This window comes from Nerophis ophidion, linkage group LG04, assembly GCF_033978795.1.
Source record: "Nerophis ophidion isolate RoL-2023_Sa linkage group LG04, RoL_Noph_v1.0, whole genome shotgun sequence".
Classification (NCBI taxonomy): Eukaryota; Metazoa; Chordata; class Actinopteri; order Syngnathiformes; family Syngnathidae; genus Nerophis; species Nerophis ophidion.
Window position 1 is genome coordinate 22054772 of NC_084614.1, and position 4645 is coordinate 22059416.

The window sequence follows — 4645 nt, forward strand, 5'->3', positions numbered from 1 at the left end:
TGGTAATATTACACGTGTTTAGCCCTGTATGTCAGCCATATCGTTCAGTTTTTTTCAAAATAGCACCATTTGCAAAAAAAAGATTTTTTTGCACCCAAAATTTTTTGCACAGTATTTTGTCCACGGAAGTGTTGTATCGAAATAAATTTTGGTATTGGGACTTTTCGGTACTTTTCTAAATAAAGTGGACCGCAAAACATTAAATTATTGGCTTTATTTGAACAAAAAAATCTTAGGGTTCATTAAACATATGTTTCTTATTGCGCGTTTGTCCATAAATAAAATAGTGAACGTACAAGACAACTAGTCTTTTAGTAGTAAGTAAACAAACAAAGACTGCTGATTTAGCTGCTATTGTCATTTTCCATCCATCCATCCATTTTCTACCGCTTATTCCCTTTTGGGGTCACAGGGGGCGCTGGCGCCTATCTCAGCTACAATCGGACGGAAGGTGGGGTACATAATATTTCTTCAATATTATGAAGGACAAGTGGTAGAACATTAATTATTAATCTACTGGTTGATTACTGTTAATATCTGCTTACTTTCTCTTTCAACATGTTCTATCTACACTTATGTTAAAATGTACTAATCACTTACTCTTCTGTTGTTTGATACTTTAGATTAGTTTTGGATGATACCACACATTTGGGTGGTTTCAATAAAGAAATAAAGTGCAAAAATGTCAAAGCATCATAACAAACAGTTATGTCAAATAGTAGCAGAAGTGCACTTTTTGGAGAGCTGAATTTTTTTTTCAGTTTTGTGCCCAAGGGACTGATTTTATTTAACACTATTATTATTAATACACCTATCGTGATCACAGAGACAGGTTGTTTTTGTGTTACTGTATATTTGTTTGTCTGAAAAATCCCACTTAATATACTTTGGGTAACAACAGTCAATATTTATTTATCTTATTTTATTTTCTTAGGGGGGGTAACGGTCAATATTTATTAGATTTTATTTTTTTCTTATATAATAAAAGTGAGCTTTTGTTAAACCAAATATTTTTTTTCATGTACAACAACCTATCTGGACTCGATAAGGGAATCGATTAGGAATCGGTTCGATAAATTGATTCAATAATAGGCTCAAACTCGATAATTTCTTACCAAACATCATCCCTAACTATAAGGTACTATAATATTACCGGTACACCGGATAACCCTAAAACAGACAGTGGCAGACGTGTTTGTTTGTAAGCTAGCAAGCTACTTAAACTTACTTTTTATTGTCATTCAAATTCGAACTTTACCGTACAGATAAGAACAAAATTTTGTCGCATTAACTCATGGTAGTGCAGGATGAAAAAATCAATAAGGTGCAGATATAAATAAATAGTTTACTGTACAGAAAAATGCATTGCACTTTTGCATATGCATCCAGGTTTATGGATGTATGTTATATTGTCTTTATATTCCAGCGAGTTAATCCATTTTTGGGGGGAAGTGAGGGGATTATTATGATGCGTTCAAGAGTCTTACGGCCTATTGCAAGTTTGTCCATAAATAAAATAGTGAACATACTAGACCAGTGGTTCTCAACCTTTTTTCAGTGATGTACCCCTTGTGAATTTTTTTTAATTCAAGTACCCCCAATTTTGGTTGAAAAAAAGAGATAAAGAAGTAAAATACAGCACTATGTCATCGGTCTCTGATTTATTAAATTGTATAACTGTGCAAAATATTGCTCATTTGTAGTGGTCTTTCTTGAAATATTTGGGAAAGAAAGATACAAAAATAACTAAAAACTTTTTGAAAAAGTGAAAAGTGATTCAATTATTAAGATTTCTACATAGAAGGAATCAACTTAAAGTGCCCTCTTTGGGGATTGTGATAAAGATCCATCGAGATTCATGAACTTAATTCTAAACATTTCTCCACAGAAAAATACATCTTTAACAACAATATTTTTGGAACATGTCCACAAAAAAATCTAGCTGTCAACACTGAATATTGCATTGTTGTATTTCTTTTCACAGTTTATGAACTTACATTCATATTTTGTTGAAGTATTATTAAATAATATATTTATAAAGGATTTTTGAATTGTTGCATTTTTTAGAATATTTAAAAAAAAAAATCTCACGTACCCCTTGGCATACCTTCAAGTACCCCCAGGGGTACGCGTACCCCCATTTGAGAACCACTGTACTAGACAACTTGTCTTATAGTAGTAAGCAAGCGAATAAAGGCTCCTAATTTAGCTGCTGATGTATGCAGTAATATATTGTGTCATTTATCATTTTATTATTTTGTCAAAATGTATTAAGGACAAGTGGTAGAAAATGTACTATTATTCTACTTGTTCATTTACTGCTGACACTCTTTTAACATGTTCTATCTACACTTCTGTTAAAATGTAATAATCACTTATCCTTGTTTGATATTTTAGATTAGTTTTGGATGATACCACAAATTTGGGTACTTTATAAGAGGCGGTATAGTACCGAATATGCGGCACTATACTATTACCAGTATACCGTACAACCCTAAAACAGACTGAGGCAGACGTGTGTTTGTTAGCTAGCAGGCTATTTAGACTTCCTTTTTATTGTCATTCAAATTTGAACTTTACAATACATTTTTTAAAATCAATAAAAGTGCAGATATAAATAGATTACTGTACAGATAAATATATTGCACTTTTGCATATGCATTCACATTTACGGATGTATTTTATATTCCTGCCACTTAATCCATTTTTGGAGGGAATTATTATGATGCGTTCAAGAGTCTTACGGCCTGTGGGAAGAAGCTGTTACAGAACCTAAGGGTTCTGCTACAGAGGCTGCGGAACCTCTTTCTAGTGTCCAGCAGTGAAAGCAGTCCTTGTTGGGACTTCCAGGTTCACAAAGAACTATAGAAGATGGCCTTACCTTGTTTTCTTCATTCTAAAGTCGTTGGATCAGTTCCATCATGACTCAAGTGTCCTGAACAGAAAATAAATCAAATTCTTTAAAGGGCTATATTTTTGTAGGTTTTTATGTGTTCGCTTCTTAGCTAGCAGGCTACATCCTGGATCATTCCTAGCTATAAAAGATGGACTTAGAATTTTTTATCATTCTTATGAGGGTGAAGTACTGAGTTTACGCACACGTTATTTATAAAATATGTTAGATGTAAACGGACAGTGGCAGACATGCTTGTTTGTTAGCAGGCTACTTTCAGGTTGACAAAGAACTATAGAAGACGGCCTTACCTTGTTTTGTTCATTCTAAAGTTGTTGGAGCAGTCCCATCATGACTCAAGTGTCCTAAACAGACAATACATCAAATTCATTAGAGGGCCATATTTGTGTAGGTTTTTATGTGTTAGCTTCTTAGCTAGCAGGCTACATTCTGGATCATTCCTAGCTATAAAAGATGGACTTAGAATTTATTATCATTCTTAAGAGGGCGAAGTAGTGAGTTTACGCACACGTTATTCATAAAATATGTTAGATATGAACGGACAGTGGCAGACATGTTTGTTTGTTTGTTAGCAGGCTACGTTCAGGTTGACAAAGAACCATAGAAGACGGCCTTACCTTTTGTTCATTCTAAAGTTGTTGGAGCAGTCCCATTATGACTCAGGTGTCCTAAACGGAAAATAAATCAAATTCTTTAGAGGGACATATTTGTGTAGGTTATTATGTGTTAGCTTCTTAGCTAGCAGGCTACATTCTGGATCATTCCTAGCGTTTAAAAGATGGACTTAGAATTTTTGTATCATTCGTAAGTGGGCAGAGTAGTGTGACTTTACTCAAGTTATTCATAAAGGATGTTAGATATGAACAGACAGTGGCAGACATGTTTGTTTGTTAGCTAGCAGGCTACTTCCAGGTTGACAAAAAACTATAGAAGACGGCCTTATCTATTGTTCATTCTAAAGTTGCTGGAGCAGTCCCATCATGACTCAGGTGTCCTAAACAGAAAATAAATAAAATTCATTAAGGGGCCTTATTTGTGTATATCTTTAAGTGTTAGCTTCTTAGCTAGCAGCTCGGCTACATCCTGGGTCATAGCTGGCTACAAAAGATGGACTTACATTTTTTTATCATTCTTAAGTGGAAAGAGTAGTGAGTTTACTCACAAGTTATTCATAAAATATGTCAGATATAAACAGACAGTGGCAGACTTGTTTGTTAACTAGCAGGCTACTTCCAGGTTCACAGAGAACTATAAAAGACGGCCTAAAGTCATTGGAGTAGTCCCATCATGACTTAAGTGGCCTGAAGAGAAATTAATTCCAATTCAGAAGAGGAGCATATTTGCGTATGCGTTTGTTAGCTAGCAAACTGCTTCCTGGTTTGTGGAGGTTGATATAAGATAACAGTACCTTGTCATTGTTTTATTTCAAGGCCGTAAGAACAGTTCTGTTGGGACTCACTTGGGAAAAATAGAAAATAAAATCGCACAAATCCTAGTTGCTGTATTAGTGTTTAAATGTATGTGTATTTGTTTCCAAGCAGGCTATTTCCTGATTTATCGATGCAAGCTTCACAGTGTCTTGGCTGAATAAGTGTGTATCTCACACCTCGGCCTGTGTTGTGTGTTTTATGTTGCACCAAGTAAAATACCTCGTTTGTGAATTCCAAAACCGAACCTGACCCAGCAACACTCAGAACTGCAATAAACAGAGCAATTGAGGAGACACAAACA

At 34.7% G+C, this 4645-nt stretch overlaps 1 long non-coding RNA gene across 1 annotated transcript; it reads right to left on the reverse strand.

Moving 5' to 3' along the window:
- Positions 1-2695: 2695 nt before the first annotated feature.
- On the reverse strand, positions 2696-3637 carry LOC133550534 (uncharacterized). The gene is made up of 3 exons (XR_009806297.1): positions 3532-3637; positions 3205-3258; positions 2696-2935 (listed from the first exon to the last, which is right to left on the reverse strand). It is a non-coding gene; the product is annotated as an uncharacterized LOC133550534 (long non-coding RNA).
- Between the last annotated feature and the right edge of the window lie 1008 nt (positions 3638-4645).